Below are 12,094 nucleotides of genomic sequence, written 5' to 3'. Positions count from 1 at the left end.
TGTAAAACTAAATGGTGATGCAACGTAACATTGGCTATAAATAGTATACTACTTTGTTAAGTCCCAAGATGTGAAAATAAGAATAAGAATAATGATGTCGTATTTAACGAGTATTTGGTTAGAGGTTAGTAGGTTAAATTGATGTGAGATGTCATATCGATTATTGTTAGAGGTTAATCTCAGAGGCGAATGGTGTTTATGGGTCATGGTCCCCTACAAGGTTGCAAAATTCGCTATTCGGGGATTAATCGGTCGAGACTTTAAAAGGATTAATCAGTAATTCGGAGATTAATCGGGAATTAAACGGATTGTACTTTATACATTTAAATATTAAATTTTAAAAATTATATGTGTAAATATAAAAAAAAAAAAACCATAAATATAAAAATAAACTTGAACATAATTGTCTAAAATTACTCATTTTGCTCAAAAACTATAAAGTTCTAGTTTAAATTAATGTTAAAATGTTAACCATTTTTTACTTTGACCGACTTTGATTACCAAATTCGATTTTGACTCATCAATTGACGTTAACCGTTTAATTAAACGGATTTTTGGAAATCGAAACGGATTGCTCTTAAAAATGATTAATTGGAGATTAACCGGCGAGTTATCGAGTTTTTTACAACAGTGGTCCCATGACCCCACTATTATTGAATTTTTTTCTATTAGATATATGTATAATACATCACTAAATTTAACTATGAGACCTCATATATTCATAGAGTTTATGATTTTTTGAAGATAAACAATTACTAATTATGAAGGTACTTTGTAAAAAAAAATTAGGAGTCTTGGTCAAGCATATTTTCACAGGGGTAGGATGAACATACGCTTGAGTGCAATATTAATTAGGTTTAATGACGATATTCATACCTCCGACGTTAGTCGTGGATAACCCGCACCGGAGCTAGTACGATCCCGGTGAGGTGCCCGATCGTGAGCCCACCAACAACCTAGCATACAAGGTTGAGTGGCCCTCAAGGCATGAAGGATTCATAATTCGTGGAACTTACCTGAAAGTCTTGAATTGATGATAAAGATCGTATGAATGTGATTCGTACATGAGAGTATGCTTTGTGTTACGTAGAATGTAGTGTGTCCCTTTTAGAGTTTTAGAGCCATATATTTATAGGCTAGCAATTACGGTTTTAATAGGATTCTATTTCCCTACGATCGTAATCCATTCCATAACCAACTTATGTTAATTACGGAAACTGAATAAAGGATTGATCTTATCCTCTTACTTGGTTAATAAGTTACTCGTTTGATCAAGTCAATAGAAGCCGCATCCATTGGTATAGGTGCATTAGGAGTGCGGCTATACCCCTGATTTTATTCATAGCGTACACAGATATTTAGTATCTAGTACGCAGGTTAGGATTTGGATGTGTATTCCGCATGAGCATGCGGATATGCGTATCATTAACACCTTTGAGTTTTCATCCTAAATTCGCCAGTGAAGTTTATGAACTTCATGGCGATGTATATGGATATATCTCCAATTTTAACCATATAATAGTTAAAATCAATCTTTATGGAACCACTAAATCGGGAAGGAAAGAAAAGAATACTCCGTAATAAATAAAAACTAGATGGAAAAAAGAAAGTGAATAATTTCTTATTTCATGCGGAGTATTTATTAAAAGAGAGAAATATAATGAAAAAGGCTGCATGCCAAGATATTTAAATGGCAAGGATCCCGGCGTGCAGGACAGTAATGATGCAAGGTTTTCTGTTTCATTATCGGAAACATTAACCCCATAGAACTTACTTTTTTCCATGTTAATATTCAAGCTCGAAGCATCACCAAAACAATTAAGGATTCTTACAAGATTCGAAGCATTTTCAACCGACCATTCACCAAAGAAAATAGCATCGTCCGCGTATTGTAAATGGGATATATTAACATTATCACAACCCAAAGATATACCTTTAGAAGAACCTGCAATTACCGCCTCATTTATAGCCACATTAGAGCTTCAACCGCAATAATAAACAAGAAAGGAGATAAAGGATCTCCCTGTCGTAAGCCTTCTTCCTTTTGAAATTCTTAGGTTGGAGAGTCGTTAATAAGAACTGAGATGCGATTAGATCTTAGACATCCAATGTGATGACCCGTCCAAATCCACTTGGACGAATACACCATTCATTGATTTCATAGTGAGGTTTTGACCTCTATATGATACGTTTTGTAAACATTGCATTCTTTTGAAAAGGCACACCATAAATGAATATATAATTCCAAGGTTTTCGACATCTCATGATTTCTACATATAGACAATCACCGTAAATAATAGTTTACCATAATACATCCGTTGACAATGCAGTCAAAATAAGATACATGGTGATAATTTTGTGAATGCAAAGTTTTCTCGAATAAAGCATGTAAGACTCCATGCACATAGCTTGTATAACGTATAAGCAAATAGCGGAAGACTTCTAGGAACATGAGAATAAACATGCTTAAAAGTGTCAACACAAAGGTTGGTGAGTTCATAGTTTTAGTGTTGCGCATAATCTGTATATAAGGGTGGATCTGATAGTGCTCCAAATGAACATATATTTAGGCACAATATCCTTCCAATATGTAAAGCTTTTAGTTGCAATTGTTCTATTTTTATGTAATATTCGTTTAAATAAATAAGTGCGAAGACAAAAGAAGAAAACGACGATTTGAAGACGCAAATGACCAAAAAGCTCAAAAGTACAAAGTACAATCCAAGTGGTTCAATTTATTGATAAGAAACGTCTCAAAATTACAAGAGTACGAGCCGCGAAACGCAAAATACAAGATATTAAATAGTACGCAAGGACGTTCGAAAATCCGGAACCGGGACTAGAGTCAACTCTCAACGCGCGACGCAACGGAGCTAAAATTACAAGTCAACTATGCACATGAATATAATATAATATATAAATAATTCTTAAAATTATATATATATTATATTATATAATAAAACGTCGGCAAATAAGAAAACAAAAATATGTGAGCTGTCCCAGGCGGCCATGCGATCGCATGGCCAGAAGGCACAAAATCCATGCGATCGCATAGGCATCAGAATCTGGCCAAATGCTATAAATAGTCACGAATTCGGACAAGCTCAACACCTCTTTTTCATTTTCCTTTCTTTCTGTAAACAATATAATATATATATTATTAATCATAATTTTAATTTTAATTTAAGTTAATAATAATAAGGTTATTGTAAGAATGTTTTACGGGTTTTAAGTCGAAATTCTGTCCGTGCAACGCTACACGATTAATCAACACTGTAAGCTATGTTCTTCCTTTTTAAATTAATGTCTCGTAACTAAGTTATTATTATGCTTATTTAAGCCAAAGTAATCGTGATGTTAGACTAAAAATTAAGATTGAGTTATTAGATTTTGTACCATAATTAAGGTTTGGACAAAAGACCAACACTTGTGGACATTGGACTATTGACTATTAATAGATAGGGGGTATTGTCTAATCGAATGACAACTCATTAGAACCTGTCGAACCTATCTTCAAATTAGTTAATATAATAATTATTAAAATGATTATGTATGTTCTATTTAGTGACGTTTATACGACATCTTTTACGATCATTTAATAAATTATTCGGATTGGATAATTGATTATTCATTCTGATCAAGTGGGTAAATTAATATTCATATCTCATTAAAACAGGGGTGGATTACATACAAGGATAATTGGTGTAATTGTTAACAAAGTATTAAAACCTTGGATTACGCGCAGTCGATAACCTGGTGTAATTATTAAACAAAGTATTAAAACCTTGTTACAGTTCGAATCCCTAATTAGTTGGAATATTTGACTTCGGAAATAAGGTTAATTTGACGAGCAATTTATAATAATGACCGATGGACTATTATGGACAAAAACCAGATAGGTATCAAATAAATCCAGGACAAAGGACAATTAACCCAGATAAATAAATTAAAATCAAAACGTCAAACATCATGATTACGGAAGTTTAAATAAGCATAATTCTTTTATTGTATTTCTCATCATACTTTTTATTACTGTCATTTTATTATTCGCAATTTTATATTTCGTCATTGTTATTTATTTTACGCATTTTAATTATCGTCATTTATCTTTACGCTTTATTTAAAATCGACAAACCGGTCATTAAACGGTAAACCCCCTTTTATAATAATATTACTACTTATATATATATATATATATATATATATATATATATATATATATATATATATATATATATACACACACACAAATATAGTTTAAAAATATAGCGTTAAACTCAGCTAGCTCCCTGTGGAACGAACCGGACTAACTAAAAACTATACTACTCTACAATTAGGTACACTGCCTATAAGTGTTGTAGCAAGGTTTAGGTATATTCCATAAATAAATAAATAAAACTTGTGTAATTTAATTTTTTTTTGAAAGGCAAGCTTGCATCAGTCCAGACCGAAGCCTAGTCATCATTTGCACACACACACGTGCTTTCGGGCAGGAAACCCGAACCACACTCTGAGGATCCGACCCTTTAACCATCCCGAGGGGCAGGCGGGTCGGATCTTAGTCCCGGAGCGGGTCGGTAAAACCTTCCCTTTGGGCCACCTTCAAGGAATATATTTCAATTCCTAGAGCGGGTGACGAGGCTCGAACCCGAGACCTCTAGCCCTGCGAGTACACAAGTGTAACCGCGGTACCATTGAAGCAATGCTTTGTTGGTAACTTGTGTAATTTAATAGTATTTCGTAGTAAAATTATAACTATTTCGTATACACCTCTACGCACATCAAGTATTTTCGGCGCCGCTGCCGGGGACGCCGAAGCGAAACGCTATAAAAAAAAGATTTTTATTAAGTTTTAATTTCTTTTTGTAAAAATAAGTTTTAAATATTAAAAATACAAAAATATAAAAAGAAAAACGAAATATATATTTTTAAGAGTTTGTTTAAAATATATAAAATTATAAAGTTTTTCTATTTCTATTTTAGTTTTTAAAAATTAAGTTTTTATTTATTTTATATAAATAAATTAAAAACAGAAAAAAAAAATAAAAAAAAGTAATCGGGCCACTACACTGTAGCAGCTCAACATCTGAACTGGATCCGAGGGTCATGCGACCGCATGAAATTATAGCATACACTCCATGCGATCGCATGGAGTGATTTGACAGCCCAGATACCTCTGCCGACACAATTAGGGTTACGTAATTAATAATAATTATAATAAATTAAATATTAATTAGGGTTTAGTTATTTAATAATTAAGTTTTAGTTTATTTTATTTTGTATTTTTAAGTTTCAATTAGTTTTATTATTTATAAAATTAATACTTTTATAAAATAATAATATAAAATTAATATTTTTATAAAATTGTAATTTTATCATTTTTATTTCTTTTTATAAATTGTATATTTTAATCGTTTAATTCGTAATTTGTATATTTTTTATTCGTAATTAGTTTTAAGATTAGTATTTTGCCGTAGTTAATTTTTATTTCTAGATTTTAAGACTTTGCCGTAAAATCCCTTAAGTGCTTTTTCTTTAGATTAAGATTTAGGCGCTTTAGAAATTTGCGACGCCGTTTATATATTTTAGTGCCTTTTAAGTTATTGCCGTTTTGGATATAGATTTCCTTTTAAGCTTTAATACCTTTAGGCGCAACTTTTTAGATTTAGTTTTTAGACTTTTAAGTTTCGACGTTTTTCTTTCTTATTTTTATTTTTCGACCTTTTATTTTTCGACGTTTTTCGACGCACTCTTTTTCTTTCTTATTTCTCGACGCTCTAGTTTTTAGGACATAGATTTTTATTTCAAAATTTCGACGAAAAATTATTTTAAGCAGTTAAATTGATAGACATCCAAATTTTCTGGTTCGTAGTAATAGTTGGATTTGTTAGTGGCGAGTTGTGGGCTTCCGATTTAAAGGGTCCTGGCTACCTGCTGCCTCTATTGGCTATTCGAAACGTGGGCAAAATCAGAAAAGTCTATTAATTTGATAACTTATATAATTTTTATCTTTTATAACTAATAGGATATTCAGTGAATGCACCGAGCAAAACGTTCACAACCTTTCATACGTTCACCACCTGTAACTCGATCAAGACATCTAGCCAATATTGTCGCCGTTGATTTTTCTTTAGAATCGTCATCTAGTCGACTAAGTACTCCAATTCAAATTTCCGATAATCCATTTTTTGAACCCGACCTCATAATTGAGAATTCGGAGGATATTCAAGGACAATTCCAAGATTCTGAACCACTAATCATTCCTCCTGAACTACAAACCGTGAAATCAGAATCCTCTAGTGATTCGTATTCAATAAATTCAATTATGGAAGTAACTGAACCTCTAAGTATGGAAGACCGAATGAGAGCCACACGCACAGGCCAAGGTCACGCCATTATTAAGCCAGACATCAATGCGCCAGATTATGAAATCAAGGGACAAATCCTACACATGGTAACTAATCAATGCCAATATAGTGGTACGCCGAAGGAAGATCCAAACAAATATCTTCGTACCTTTAATAGGATTTGTACTCTATTTAAAATCCGAGAAGTGGAGGATGAACAGATCTATCTCATGTTATTTCCCTGGGCTTTAAAGGGAGAAGCCAAAGATTGGTTGGAATCGTTACTTGAAGGGGCGATTGATACATGGGATGTGTTAGTTGAAAAATTTCTTAAACAATTCTTTCCGGCATCTAAAGCCGTGAGACTTCAAGGAGAAATTGTTACGTTCACACAAAAGTCAAATGAAACTCTATATGAGGCGTGGACAAGATTCAGAAAATTTTTGAGAGGATGTCCTCAACACGGTTTAGATACTTATCCAATAGTACAAATATTCTACCAAAGTATCAACATTGCTACACGAAAAGACATCGATATAGCAGATGGTGGTTCCATTATGAAGAAAACCGCAACTGAAGCTTACAAAATTATTGATAACACTGCCTCCCACTCACATGAGTAGCACCAAGAAAAAGATATTTTCCGTTCATCTAAAGTGGCTAGAGCCGATTCTAGCCATGACTTTGATTCCGTTTTCGCAAAAATAGATGCTTTTGAGAGACGAATGGAAAAGATGACTAAAGATATTCACGCAATATGAATCAATTGTGAGCAATGCGGTGGACCACACTTAATGAAAGATTGTCACATCGAGCAAACGATGGAACAACGTGAGAATGTTTCCAACATGAGCCAAAGGCCGGGAAATAATTATCAAAATAATTATCAACCGCCAAGGCCAAACTTCAATCGAAATCAAAACATTCTTTACAATCCAAATGGACCCAACAATAACTCGTATAACCAACAAGGTCCGAATAACCAACCAACTCAAAACAACACTTTCAATCAACAAAGACCTAGCTTGTATAAATCACCACAAAAAATCGAAGAGAAAAAGCCAAATCTGGAAGAAATGATGGCAAAGTTAATGGAATCTCAAACACAATTTATTACATCTCAAACCCAAATAAATGAAAGGTTTGATTAGTCATTAAGAACTCAACAAGCTTCCATTTTGAATCTAGAAAAACACGTAGGTACTCTTGCTAGCATGATGAGTGAGAGGGAACAAGGAAAGCTATCGAGTAATACTGAAGTAAATCCTCGGAATGAGAATGTTAATATGGTTTCAACGAATTCTGAAAAACCAGCATCAGAAGATGGGAAGGTTTTAGATGTGAGTAACAATGAAGAAGTTACGCCACCACCACTAACCGAGTATGTAAAGCCAGTGGTGGCACCATATGAAATGTCCCGTTCATATTGATTATAAACGTTCCATATTAATTGATTTCGTTGCGAGGTTTTGACCTCTATATGAGACGTTTTTCAAAGACTGCATTCATTTTTAAAACAACCATAACCTTTATTTTATCAATAAAGGTTTTAAAAACATTACGTAGATTATCAAATAATGATAATCTAAAATATACTGTTTACACACGACCATTACATAATGGTTTACAATAGAAATATATTACATCGACATATGTTTCTTGAATGCAGTTTTTACACAATATCATACAAACATGGACTCCAAATCTTGTCCTTATTTTAGTATGCAACAGCGGAAGCTCTTAGTATTCACCTGAGAATAAACATGCTTTAAACGTCAACAAAAATGTTGGTGAGTTATAGGTTTAACCTATATATATCAAATCGTAACAATAGACCACAAGATTTCATATTTCAATACACATCCCATACATAGAGATAAAAAAATCATTCATATGGTGAACACCTGGTAATCGACATTAACAAGATGCATATATAAGAATATCCCCATCATTCCGGGACACCCTTCAGATATGATATAAATTTCGAAGTACTAAAGCATCCGGTACTTTGGATGGGGTTTGTTAGGCCCAATAGATCTATCTTTAGGATTCGCGTCAATTAGGGTGTCTGTTCCCTAATTCTTAGATTACCAAACTTAATAAAAAGGGGCATATTCGATTTCGATAATTCAACCATAGAATGTAGTTTCACGTACTTGTGTCTATTTTGTAAATCATTTATAAAACTTGCATGTATTCTCATCTCAAAAATATTAGATTTTAAAAGTGGGACTATAACTCACTTTCACAGATATTTCCTTCCTCGGAAATAAGACTTGGCCACGGATCAATTCACGAACCTATACAAATATGTACATATATATCAAAGTATGATCAAAATATAATTACAACCATTTTTATTATGTTTTAAAGATTTGAGTGTATTAAGTCAGCTGTCCTCGTTAGTAACCTACAACTAGTTGTCCCCAATTAGATGTACAGAAATAAATCGATATATATATTATCTTGAATCAATCCACGACCCAGTGTATACACGTCTCAGGCTAGATCACAACTCAAAGTATATATATTTTTGGAATCAAGCTCAACCCTGTATAGCTAACTCCAACATTACTGCATATAGAGTGTCTATGGTTGTTCCAAATAATATATATACATGAGTCGATATGATATGTCAAAACATTTGCATACGTGTCTATGGTATCCCAAGATTACATAATATATTAGAATACATGTATAATACAATATAAGTTAGCTAGGATATGATTTGTATAGATTTGCTAAACATTTCCCGTAGCTAAAAAGATCAAAAATATCCAATCTTGTTTTACCCATAACTTCTTCATTTTAAATCCGTTTTGAGTGAATCAAATTGCTATGGTTTCATATTGAACTCTAATTTAAGAATCCAAACAGAAAAAGTAAAGGTTTATAGTCGGAAATTTAAGTTACATGTCAATTACTAAAGAGGTAGTCATTTCCATCGAAAGAACGACATCTTGATGACCATTTTGAAAAACATACTTTCACTTTGAGTTTAACCAAGATTTTTGGATATAGTTTCATGTTCATATGAAAAATCATTTTCCCAGAAGAACAACTTTTAAATTAAAGTTTATCATAGTTTTTAATTATCCAAACCAAAACAGCCCCCGGTTTCACTACGACGGCGTATATCCAATTTTATGGTGTTCATCGTGTTTCCAGGTTTTAAATCATTAAGTTAGCATATCATATAGATATAGAACATGTGTTTAGTTGATTTTAAAAGTCAAGTTAGAAGGATTAACTTTTATTTGCGAACAAGTTTAGAATTAACTAAACTATGTTCTAGTGATTACAAGTTTAAACCGTCGAATAAGATAGCTTTATATGTATGAATCGAATGATGTTATGAACATCATTACTACCTCAAGTTTTCTGGATAAAACTACTGGAAATGAGAAAAATGGATCAAGCTTCAAAGGATCCTTGGATGGCTTGAAAGTTCTTTGTGACGCCCCGTACAAAACCATCGTGTACGATTCGTCAACAACAGGATCTTTACACGGTTGAATACTACATGCTGTTTGAAAACCAGTTTGCATTCATAAAAAGATAACGTTTTACAAAAGATAGCTTGCATCCTATGAATAGGAGCATAAACATAATTATTTGACCCTAAGGTCGTTACAAAGCCATTGTTTGAAATTAACATAAACTACGAATGCAACAGAAAAGTTCCATGAATGAGACATCTCTAGTAATGCAGCGGATAACTAATACAGCAGGTCCTTAACAGCAAGACAGTAAATCTAACAGCATGACATCAAGTCTAACAGTGGGAGCAAGAAACCTCTAGGCACCTGAGAAATACACGCTTAAAAGTCAACACGAATGTTGGTGAGCTATAGTTTAAGTTGTAACAGTAACGTAAGATAGGCCAAGAGATTTCAGTGTAACAAACAATATGAAAAGTATATGTATAACCGTGGGCACCCGGTAACTAGACTTAACGTTTATAACCCCCTGTAAGTACACTTGGCGAGTGCGTATGTTCACGAAGTATTAAACACCTGTTAAATGCTAGCGCGACTTGCCCGAGTGGGGATGTCAAACCCTATGGATCCATATCTAAGATTCGCGTTCACCAGTTCAAAAACCAATGACTAAACGTTACCGTGCTAAGGGGAATGTTTATGCCGTTGTATAACCCACACACATATAAAGTTTAAGTACTCGTGCCTAACATGTAAAACGTAAAAAGCGCCTGTATTCTCAGTCCCAAAATAGTTAAAGTAAAAAGGGATGCTATAACTCACAGTGATAAAAGTGGTAAAGTCGGTAATGAAAGTACGCAAGTAGTAAGTCGGTCCGAAAGGTCGTCAACCTAAATCAAGGGTTACTAGGTCAGTAGGTTGTCTTTATAAATTCTAATAGTGCATAAAATAAGTTTAAGTGTCATCATCATCATCGTTCATTAACATAAAAGCTAAGTAAGTTTGACAAGAATAGAGATCGAAACAATAGGCTGAATTTGGTCAGCTGCTACGACCTCTACGTAAATCAAAAAGACGCATAGTTAGTGGCTATAGCTCCGTATATGAGTCCCCTAACATTTGACCAATTTTCAGAACCTAACTCGTCTTTGTTTGACCGTTGCGACGGTTTAAGTGCGAGTAGGTCAGAAATTTCAGCACAACGTTAATAGGGTGTAGTGACTCTCGGAGGGCCATAAATCCTAAACCGTAACTCTGATTATAGACGAGGCCTAAACGAAAAATCATCTACTCGAACCGAACTAATTTAAAATCAACTTTCCAGTAGCCCAGGTGGCCTGATCAGATACGAAAATCAGTGGACAAGTGCTCCGGTGGGGTTCTTGGTGCTTGATGCTCATCACGGTTCTCATCCTTGATGCTTGTAGCTTCAAGTGTACAACTCGTTGATGGTTTAGCATCACTTTTGACCAAGATTATACCATCAATACACAATATATTAAGACCAAGTGGTAACATAACTCATTTAAGAGTCTTAGATGGATGATGAACCAAAGTTACATCATATCCTTAGTCTTAACACAATTACAAGTCCTATTTACAACAAAGTTACAAACTTTACATCAATTCAACAAGTATAAGCACAATCCAAGTCAAAAGAGGTGATGGAACCCTAAGCTAGAGAGCTTGGATCCATTTCACACAAGTTACAAGGTTGCAAAGCTAGAAAGCTTGAACCTTTAAGTGTTCTTGAAGATCTTGAAGCATACAGCTTGGATCTTGAAGATACATGAAGATTACAAACAAAAGTTTGAATCTTTTTCACAAAACAACATGATCAAAGCAAAAAGAACTTAGATCTAACAAAAATATATGAAGATTCAAGTTAGAAAGCTTGCATCTTAATTGTTCTTGAAGATCTTAAAGCATAAAGCTTGGATCTTGAAGCTGCATGAAGATTACAAATAAAAGTTTGAATCTTTATCACAAAATAACAAGATTAAAGTAAAAGAAAGATGAATCTACAAAGTTGGTGAAGATTCCAAGCTAGAAAGCTTGAATCTTCCATGTTCTTGAAGGATTTTTGCTTGAATCAACAAGATATAAGCAAGATCAAAGCTAAAAGGAACTTTGATCTCCGTAATATGATGATGATGGCCACGAAAATGAAAGGAAAAGAAGAAGAAAAAGAAGACTTACAAGCAATACTAGAAAGGAAAGAAAGAAAGAACAAGTGTGTGTGAAAACCAAATGAGCAAGTGTTTGAATGACAGGTAAATGGCTAGTATTTATAGGCAAAGTTTTTCA

At 33.5% G+C, this 12,094-nt stretch overlaps 1 non-coding gene across 1 annotated transcript; it reads right to left on the bottom strand.

Annotated features, from left to right (window-relative positions):
- Nucleotides 1–6,709: 6,709 nt before the first annotated feature.
- On the bottom strand, nucleotides 6,710–6,816 carry LOC139856709 (small nucleolar RNA R71). The gene has a single exon (XR_011762171.1). It is a non-coding gene; the product is annotated as a small nucleolar RNA R71 (small nucleolar RNA).
- Nucleotides 6,817–12,094: the final 5,278 nt, after the last annotated feature.

This window comes from Rutidosis leptorrhynchoides, chromosome 6, assembly GCF_046630445.1.
Source record: "Rutidosis leptorrhynchoides isolate AG116_Rl617_1_P2 chromosome 6, CSIRO_AGI_Rlap_v1, whole genome shotgun sequence".
NCBI lineage: Eukaryota > Viridiplantae > Streptophyta > Magnoliopsida > Asterales > Asteraceae > Rutidosis > Rutidosis leptorrhynchoides.
Note: the sequence above shows the minus strand (reverse complement) of the source record. Positions and strands in the feature narration are given on the sequence as shown.